This window comes from Elgaria multicarinata, chromosome 4 (genome assembly GCF_023053635.1).
Source record: "Elgaria multicarinata webbii isolate HBS135686 ecotype San Diego chromosome 4, rElgMul1.1.pri, whole genome shotgun sequence".
Taxonomy (NCBI): Eukaryota; Metazoa; Chordata; class Lepidosauria; order Squamata; family Anguidae; genus Elgaria; species Elgaria multicarinata.
This window is the reverse complement of record NC_086174.1, coordinates 47,940,669-47,951,086: the sequence shown is the minus strand read 5'-3', so window position 1 is coordinate 47,951,086 and position 10,418 is coordinate 47,940,669.

The window sequence follows — 10,418 nt, the reverse complement described above, 5'->3', positions numbered from 1 at the left end:
GGCAGTAACTAAGCCAGAGGAGCAGGGCTGGCATCAATGATTGGAATGGTCAGGCATAGGGTGACCATGAAAAAGAGGACAGGGATCCTGCCCTCTTTTGTATCTGGTCACTCTAGTATAGCTCCTACAGCTTTAACGGTTGTGATGAAGAGGGATCACCAAGTGCTGCATACATACAAATGACACCTGCTGATACTTTAACTTTTCTATACAACTGTTAAAGATACAGGAGCCCTGTCCTCCTTTCCAGATGGTCACCCTACAGCCTAGCAGGAGCCTACTGACAAGAACCCCTGGGACTTCCTCCTCTTCTTCACCATTGCAACCAGCTTGTTCACCTGCCTCTCACACTGGCCCAGACGAGATGGTGGTGAGAAAGAGGAGCAGTAGATGCCATGGCCTACTTGCTCACTGGGTCTCCTCCTGTCAAGCAAGCAAGTGTAGTAGCAATGATGAGAAAGAGGATGCAGAACAACAACAGATGTTGACAATAGCAGTGAGAAGGAAGACTCACTGATGGAGAGGGGGCATTGAGAGCCAGCCCTGTTTAAGAATGGGGGGAAATGCATGGAAGCCAATAAACCACCAAATGTTTGGTGCTTGGGGAAAAGGTGGGGGGCCAGCAGAAGGGGTCGTGGTTTGTGGATCTCCAGAGGGCCGATCCCCATGGTCTGGGGATCTCCAGATGGGCTGAATTGGAACCGCTGATGGGCCAGGTTTGGCCATGGGGCCTGAGGTCAACACACACACACACACACACACACACACACACACACACACACACACACACACACGGCCTGTGTATGGTATATATTTTGAATAGATCTGCTTTGTGTCATCAAGAGTGCTTAGCCAAGCTAGAGGAAACAAATGCCCAATATATTCTGTCACTGCTTGGACCTTGAACTCTTCTGAACTTTCTACCTATTCATTCCTTAATTCAGAGAAAGGTGGGTCAGTGAACCAAGGAGTCTGCTCTTGCTTTCTAATTTGGCAAAAGGTGATTCTGATATTCCTAACAAGGCATAGGGAGAAAATTAAAAGCATAACTAACCAGAACAGGCAGCTCGAAATAAGGAAATGTCAGGGGCCAAGACAAGAAGCGCACATGCAGGCAGCCTCTCAATTATTGATAGTTCTTATAAATAAATGCAAGGTTACATCACAGGGAGAGAGGGAGGGAGACAGACCGAGAGCATCTTCCAGCCAAGAAAAGGAACCCGAGCGCCAAATCATTCTAAAGGTCAGACAGTTCTGCCTCTCTTTCTCCCTCATCTCTGTAAAACTCAGTGATATTTGAGTTGATGGATTGGCTTCCTTGTGTACCTGCCAGGATCCCCAGGGAGTGGAAAGAGAGGAGGGAAGGGGAGGAGGGAAAGGGATGCTTTCAGAAATGTGGGACAATGGGCAACTGAGGAGACAACAAAATTAGTGGAGCAGCAAATCCCAAACCAAGTGGAAATAATTCCTCTACATGTGAAAAGAAGATACATGTAGCACTGGATTTGTCCTATCCTTCCAGCACAGGGTCTTGGGCATAGTTTGAGGTTGGAAAAGCTAGGGTGACCATATGGAAAGGAGGACAGGGGCTCCTGTATCTTTAACAGTTATATTGAAAAGGGAATTTCAGCAGGTGCCATTTGTATGCATGCAGCATGTGGTGAAATTCCCTCTTCAATACAATGAAAGCTGCAGGAGCTATACTAGAGTGACCAGATACAAAAGAGAGCAGGGCTCCTGCAGCTTTAATTGTAGTGATGAAGAGAGAATTTCACCAGGTGCTGCATGCATATAAATGACACCTACTCAAATTCTCTTTTCAATACAAAGATACAAGAGCCCTGTCCTGCTTTTCATATGGTCACTCTAGAAAAGCAGAATGACGGATGCACAGGCTTGTAGAATCCAAAAAACATCAGATGGTATTTTTAAATGGGAAAACATGAATGCTTCAACATTAGGGTAACCATATGAAAAGGAGGACAGAGCTCCTGTATCTTTAACAGTTGCATAGAAAAGGGAATTTCAGCAGGTGTCATTTGTATATATGGAGAACCTGGTGAAATTTCCTCTTCATCACAACAGTTAAAGCTGCAGGTGCCCTGCCCTCTTTTAAATCTGGTCACTCTAGTATAGCTCCTGCACTTTAACTGTTGTGATGAAGAGGGAATTCCACCAGGTCCTCCATATATACAAATGACACCTGCTGAATTTCCCTTTTCAATACAACTGTTAAAGATATAGGAGCCCTGTCCTCCTTTTCATATGGTCATCCAAGTCATGTCTAATTTAAGTCCCATTGATTTTAGCAGATCTACATTAAGAGTGGAACCAATCCCAGCAGTATTTTAAATTGAAGAACAGATATAAAACACATGTACAACCCCAGGCAAAATGATAGGAGGACTGTAAATGAGCAATAAATAATTATATTAGGACATGGAAATTAGAATTAGATGTAGAAAACTGAAGGATGAAAACAGAAGTATAAGCACTGATGATTGAATTCAGCCAAGGCACATTACACAGGAAAGTTACCCTTCCAGAATCAAGATTCAGCAGTTCCAGGCAAAAGCAAAGAGAGGCTTCTGTCTTATTTCCAAAAACAGCACTGCTGCACTTGATTGGTGACATTTCTGCCAAACCATATTAAAGACAAAACTTGTTCTAAACAGCCTCTGCCTTAAATGCAATGAAATCAAATGGAGGAACTAGTGGTATAATGTCTAACCCACCCTAAGTCTCCTTCCCTGGAGTTCCCAGAGTCAATTAAATATTCACATTTCAAATTCTCACATGGGTTAAAAAAACACCCCCAAAATCCTCACATGGGTAAACAAAACTCCTAGCAGAATCTCACATGGGTAAAAAAAAAAAAAGAAGAAGAAGAAGTGGGAGGATGGGTGGGGTTGACAGTTCAGCAGCAGAAGGAAAAAATCATTTCTTTTGGCTTCAGAACATAAAACTGCACTTTGGTCACAAGAGCAAAACAAATGCAGTTCCCTCTTCCCCACAAAACTGTAATGGTATTGAAACAGTTATAAATACTGGGGTTTATGGCAGAATATTATCTTTCTGGTGGGAAGTGAGTAATAACATGTACACCAGCGATGGGGAGTGTGTGACTTTCCAGATGTTATTGGATTGTAACTCTGTTCCATTTTAACTCCCTCTTGTATTTCAGCAATTTTCTCTTAGAAGTTAAGGTTACAGTATAGTTAAAGCTAAGGTTCTAGGTAGGCGTAAGTATGAGCTCAGATGTCCATAGTCAAGAAAGTGCCTCTCATTGTTCCCAGGTCTGTGTTTACGTGTACAAATGTGCTCACCTGTACCTTTGTTCTTTCCTTTGAGCTGTGACTGGCATTGAAGAAGCTGCCCGTGTATACGCTGGCCAGTTGCTCCCATTCATTCTGCAAAGATGCTCTTCTGCTTGGTTCAGCTCTATAAGATCACAATGACAAGCTGTACCAATACTGTGAACTGTACCTAAGAGGATTATCCCCTCCCATCATGCCTAGTGGGGGCAAATAATAGCCATCTAGGAATCACTGCACTAGTGATTTCTGCTTTGTACTTGGTAGAAGGATGCTGCCTCATTCTCTTTCTGTGTAAATAGGACAACAGACTAATTAGACCAGGCCACAACTCACAAATTTTGTATCTGCCTCAAAGAGGTATGTGAAGATCTCTAGCACACATACAGCCAGTTTCAAGCCCAATTACAGAGGATGATGGGGTCTTTACCTAGCCAACACATGAGAACACCTGTCCCAGCCTTGTAAGATAGATAGGGAAGAAATTCATAGGATGAAAGAACGATTCCTAGCAATTGCCACCCCCTGAAATTCTCCAAGTCTTTCATGTAAAATCACTCTTCCCCAGTCTAGTGCTCTCTAGATCAGAGCTTTCCAAACTTTTCATGTTGGTGACACAGTTTTTAGACATGCATAATTTTGCAACACAGTAATTCAGTTTTACTAGCAAACCGGAGGTTAAACTAACCCCTTATAAGAGGTACGGACACATACATAAATTGTAATAACGAAATGTATGGGGACACAACATATCTCATGAAAACCTTTCATTTATATTTTTAAAAATATATGATTTGCAAGATAATAACATACATTTCCAAGACTTTTCACATTGAACCAATTTTGATAGACGGCGTTCTATCAAAAAACTGGACCCATGGAATTTCTCGAATGCGTCACTTCAGGTGCAGCCGCCTCACCGAAAGTGACGCAGAATCAGCTGTTTCGACCTGATTATGCATACTGTACATGCGTAGTACCTGTATAACCCCTCAACCGTGGTGTGCATACACAGATACAACGGAAGGGGAATATATTAGTGCACCATATTAATCGGCACCTTTGCTGCATAAAAATGCATGCAAGTTGGTATTGCTTATTTCACATATAGAGGTTTCTCGTTACGTTCGTGTGACACACCTACACACTGCAGCTGACACACTAACGAGTCGCGACACACAGTTCGGAAAGCTCTGCTCTAGATGTTGTGGACTTCAAGCCCCATTAGGCCCAGCTAGCATAGCCAGCTGTCAGGAATGCTGGGAATGGTAGTCCAAAATATCTGGGTGGCACCAGGTTGGGGAACACTTACAGTGCAATCCTATGCATGTCTACTCAGAAGTAAGTCTCATTCATTTCAATGAGGCTTACTCCCAGGAAAATGGGTTCAGGATTGCTGTGTAAGTGTACCACTGACAAGAGTCTTATCATGAGCTACCTTGTTTAGCAACAGCGTTATGTAGGATGCCACCATGCCAAGTTCTCTGTATCAAGAACTACTGATGAGGTTTCAGGTCCAGCCCCAGAAGTTTTGCTGCTTGAGGCAGAGCAGCAAATGGTGTCCCCACCCCCCTGTTAAGGTGCATTGTATCCGAAGTCTGCCAAGTTATTTTGGTACTTGAAGTAGAAAATCCCACAAGCAGCTCTTCCCATCCCTGATAGTAGAAATACAACAAAAATAACAATGATGTAAATAATTAACTTTTTGCTGCCCTTTCATAACATTTTAAATTGGCAGCCTGAGATGACTGTCCTTCTCTACGAAACAGTAGGGCCGGCCCTGTGTGGTTTGTAAAACTGAGATAGCTCTCAAGTGATTTATACCCTTTACATAAATATAAAGGCAATCCTTCTGAAACAGAGTCAGACGTGTTTTCATCTGCTGGGGTCTTCCTGCCTTTGTGAAGAGAGAATGTGTCGACTGCTGGAATTTTGTCCCCTCAGTTCTTACGCCATTTGTGAGATCCTCACAGTGTTTGTTCCCATCCCCAGGAGGCAAGTCTTTCTCAGTGCATAAGTTCCTGTGAGACTCTTCTGGTCATGCTGCCATGTGAAACAGATGGACTTCTCTCCCACTCACCTTCCCAGCATAGAGTTTTGGCTCAGTATCTAACAAGCTGTTCAGGATTGGCTGGCACTGTGGACTCAGCAACAGCTGAGCAAAGGAGGGGGGATGTTGGGATTTTGGGGTAAGGCGGTCAGTATTTCTAAGAAGATTATTTATTTAGTAGCCGAAAAGTCTGAGGAGGCTGATGTTCAGAGCAAGCCATTGAAGGACATCCTAGAATTTACCAATGGTCAAGTACTGGCATTGCTGCTAACTCCTGCCCAAAGGATGCTTTTGTGATCTTTTGTGGAAGAAGTTTAGCAGGAACAGTTTCTCCCATATTGTGGTGCTGGTGGGGAAATACAGTCAAGAAAAAACCAAAACCAAAAATAGAACACTCACCTTCTCCCAGCTAGGCAGCTATTAAGGATATAAGATTTTATTTGTAGGGTTGCCTATCTTATATTTGATTCTATCCAATGTTGTAGTTCAACAAACAATGGGGATTCTGTCTGACACAGTCTGCTGAATTATTGTCCGTTTGCCATGCCTAATGGATTGATTTTTGAGGCAGCATCACACACTACATTTTAAAGTGAACATCCAAGAGGCCCTGGGCAACTTGTGGCTCTCCAGATGTTTTGGCTGACAACTCTTATCAGTCCTAGCCAACAGAGCCAATGATGAGGGATGATCAGCATTGGAAGCCAAAATATCTGGAGGACCACAAGTTACCGACCCCTGACCTAAAATGGAACATGTGACTGTGACAACACATGTATCACGCTTATACAGTAACAAGCAGTCAGGACTGACTGCAGCTACATCTCTCATGCTCAGAGTAGCAAACCAGATTTGCAGCTATGTAACTTGTGAAATAGCCCTCAGTAGAAAGACTGATGCCTGAATCTGTGTGTTTACATTAATTGAATGCTTATCTCTAACAATTTTCCATCCAAGGATTGGGTAGTATTAGAAAGTGATGGGTTCATTTGAATTATTTTCTTATGTACTGCTAATTCACTTTAACAAATATCGGGGGTTTTCAGATGGGGGAGTCATGGTTCCTTACTGTTGCTCTGCTTCCTGCTTCTCTTCTGCAATAGGAATGAGCAGAATCACAAGGGGAAGAAAGCAGCAACCATGTGGCCCATTCTGTTTAGTGAGACAGCACCCTCTAGTGGGTGTTTTATAAGCAACTTCTCCTGCACATGGCAGGGAATAGCGACAAATATCATCATAGTTCAGAAGAGTCGGGTTTTCAGAGTCTTATTTTGTAATAAAAACACAGCAGAAGGAGTGGGAGATGCACAGGAAGATCACTGCATCATCAAAATGACCTGTGAACATCTGTGAGTGGCCAGTCATGAGTGTGCTATAAAATGCTAATCTAAGAAGCTCATTTTCTCATTTCAATCTAGAATTGGGTCTGTGTAGTGGAGACTGGAAGCTCCGATTTCGGTGGGGCTGTAATTCCATCATGGGTTTTATTCAGAACCAGCCAGAACTCTAAAGGAGCTATCCAACTGTTGAACCTATTTTGGGGATAGGGTTCAGGATATTAGATAGCTCCTTTGGAGTTCAGGATGGTTCTGACTAACACCCAGAATGGAATTACAACCCCATTGAAATTGGAGCCACCAGCCTCCACTGGGTCTGTGATTTTGGGTGGTTTGCTGCACCGCTAACTTTGACAGACATGGCTCAATTACTCTGCTAATATGTATTGTAAGGCAAACTGCCTGGTAGGGGTCACTGTGGTTGGTTGGTGGGGGGAGTCCACAGTCCTTTATGGGCATCTGGTGAACCTGTATATAAATTTGCATCTCTTCTCCAATCCATGTTTCACAGACAGCCAAATCTGCCCCAACATAAAGATAGGATGAACATCATGATATGTTCTCACAACTTTTTGCAAACTTGTGGATTTCATTGCCTGCCCCTACAGGCTCCAAAACATTATTTTAGCTTCCCCCAGCCTGCTGCCTTCCAAATGTTTTGAACTATTATGCTAGGAGTTGGCCATGCCATCTGGGTGCTGATAGCAGTTGAAGTTCAAAACACTCAGAAGTCGCCAGGTTGGGGAAGGCTTCATTACTTCTTCAATGAAGGCACAGATCCATGCCAAACTCTCATGTTCTTTGGCCAAAAGAAGAAAATTGGTTGTAGGTTTCTACCTGTTACATTATTACCATCCACTTAGCACTGCTTCTCAGCCCCACCGTCTGCTGTTGTTTTGGCTCACAGGGACCCAAAGGTCATCAGCTCTAAGGGAGCAGCACAATGCGATTGCTAGAGCTGGAAGGACTGCAGACAAAGTCATGAAAGAGACTCATATTTCCCAAGCATGTCTTTGAGAGCGACATTCCATCTTGCAAAATGCTGCAAGTAGGCATTCCTTACAGCTCTTTGTTGTTGTTGTTGTTGTTGTTGTTGTTGTTGTTGTTGTTGTTGTTGTTTTACCTTTGGCCCAAAATATTTATAAAGAGAAACGAATGAAATTGCAGGTGCACTAAATGAGAGCACCATCTCACCCAACCCAACCTGATCAGCACCACTAACTTCTGTTTTATCACATAAACAGCATGCATTATTGGGGATAGGGTGCCACAATCCTTGTCTTTACAACAATCCTGAGTGTGTGGGTAGAACATTATCATTCCCATTCTACAGATATAGAGAATAAAGGCTGAGACATAACAACTTGTACAAAATAAAAAGCCCTGAGCCAAGCATGAAGATTAACCCAGAGAACTTCCTTGAACCTACAAATTCTATTTGCTGGATTCTCCATTAACTTGGTAGCATTTTGTCCTGGCTCCGAGATACTTTCAAAATATGTTACCACTATGTAGGCAGCTCTGGGCTACCTGATTAACCATGCATATTTAAAGTCCTTCCATGTCATGTTAGAGTAAGATGAATTTTTCACTCCAGGTATAGGTCATACAGAGTTTTCTATTTCCAGAAATCACTCTTTACTATAAAAGCTTTATATATTATTTTGAGGCTGTTAAACATGTTTAGATTGTCTTTACTACATGAATTTATGTTCCATTAAACTACAATCCTTAGCTAAGATCTATTTCAATTCAACTTCTTACTGAGATATATGATTGTAACACATACGTATAAAAACAATTCCAGAATCCCATGACATGTTACAGGCATTTTTGTGACACAAAAAATATTTCTCTGACTTCATCCTGTCTTGTAAATATGTATTCTCAAAACACATCTCTTATATTTATAATGTGGTAAAGTCCCTCCTATTGCCTTATCCAATAGCATACCTAGCCTTATTATCTAGTTAATGGTTTATGATTGGCCTAATTATTTTGTATGATAGTTTTACAGTGCTGTGAGGGAGATGTTGCTATAAATCTAACATGGGCAAAACCTGGCACTTGTTGTCTGGTTTTTTTTTTTTATCAGTAAACAGTGCCAATGAGACAATAATTAATTAATAGTTGTTTGGCACTTCTGTTTCCTATGTGTAAGTCTCAAAGATAAGCCAAGTTTAATTACCCTTGCATCAAGAGATGGAGTTGAGTAGCCTTGGGCTTTGGAATTTCATATTTTAATCCAGAATTCTCTTGGAGGAATCAAATTTCCTAATGTTACAGCAGGGGCAAGGTGATACAAATATGAAAGATTTGCCTGATTTGTCATAGCTTGGATTCATAGACAAAACAGAGAGTGAATGAAAAAATGAATGGACAATGGATACTGAACGCCTTCTCATTTTGCTTTTGGGGACTGTGACACAATAGCAATTCAGTACTGAGAGGGTGTATATTAGTGGAGCCCAGAACTATTTAGTGTGGGGAAATGATCCCCACGCCCCCACTCCACACCTGCCACCACCAACACACACCTTTTGTGACACTGATATATTGGGTGGATTAAACAGTTCTGCATAAATTTTCATGTACATTATAAAACAATCCATTTGTGAACAACCAGAAAAAGTAAAAGGTTATGAGCCACTCAAGAAAAAATCCTGCCAAACAAATGTTCTTTCCTTGATTTGATAAGGTGAATGCTTTTTGGACAGAGAAGATGGAACCAGGTAGCAAAGCCATGTTTTAATAAAGGTTAGACATAACCCTAATAATCAGTTCCAAAGCAGAGTACAGTCATGACATGAGGGCTGGGTGGAGCTCACAACATTTGGGCAGTTCTACTACCGGGTAAAATTTCAATCTTTCAGAATGGAAAAAAATAAACTTGCATAAAAGCCAGGAAACTGCTAAACAATTGGTGGTTGGGGCCTTCTGGGGACTCTTGGAGGGCCACACATGGCCCCCAGTCCTGAGATTCTGCACCCCTGCCTTAAAGGACTGTATTCCACCATGCCCAGCCCCAACCCAACCCATGTTTCTCCATGTCCTTTTGGATTGTTGGGAAAGGTCCTTTTCAATGTTTTCAACATTCTGTCACTGTTAGAGATTCGGTTGGTGGAGAAACAGGAAAAGGCCTTTTCTGTAGTAGCAACCAGTTTATGAAACTCCCCACCCCAAGAGTTTAATGAAGATCTCTCCTTGGTGTTATAGGCAGACTAAATGTTTCTCTCTCCCCCCTATTTCAGTAGGGCTGGCATCTGAAACTTTTAAATGCTTCATTGCTTTGCTTCTCTGTGCTTTTGTGATGTGTGTTTTAATGTGTAATTAATTTGTTTTAAAACAACATATTGGGTAGGTCAAGAAAAATGTGATATAAATATTTTAAATCATGAGCATTGTCATCTATGGAACAGTGATATTCTGGGATAAGAGGCACCTTTCATAAAAGAGATTAGATCAGTATAAGATAGAAGACCCTTCATTAAAATATTTTGAAAAGTATTGTTACCCAACCAGGGAACAGTCCAACGGTTAAGTAGAAACCTTCCTATGGCTCCAGTCAGAAGACACCTTAAACCGCAGCTTTAACCATGGTGGTTAAGCCAGAAAGCCAGGCCGTGTTCAGAAGACACCTAAACCATGGCTTCAACCATGGTGAATAAGGCTTTTTGCTTTAATCACCATGGTTTAAGGTGTTTTCTGAATGGGGCC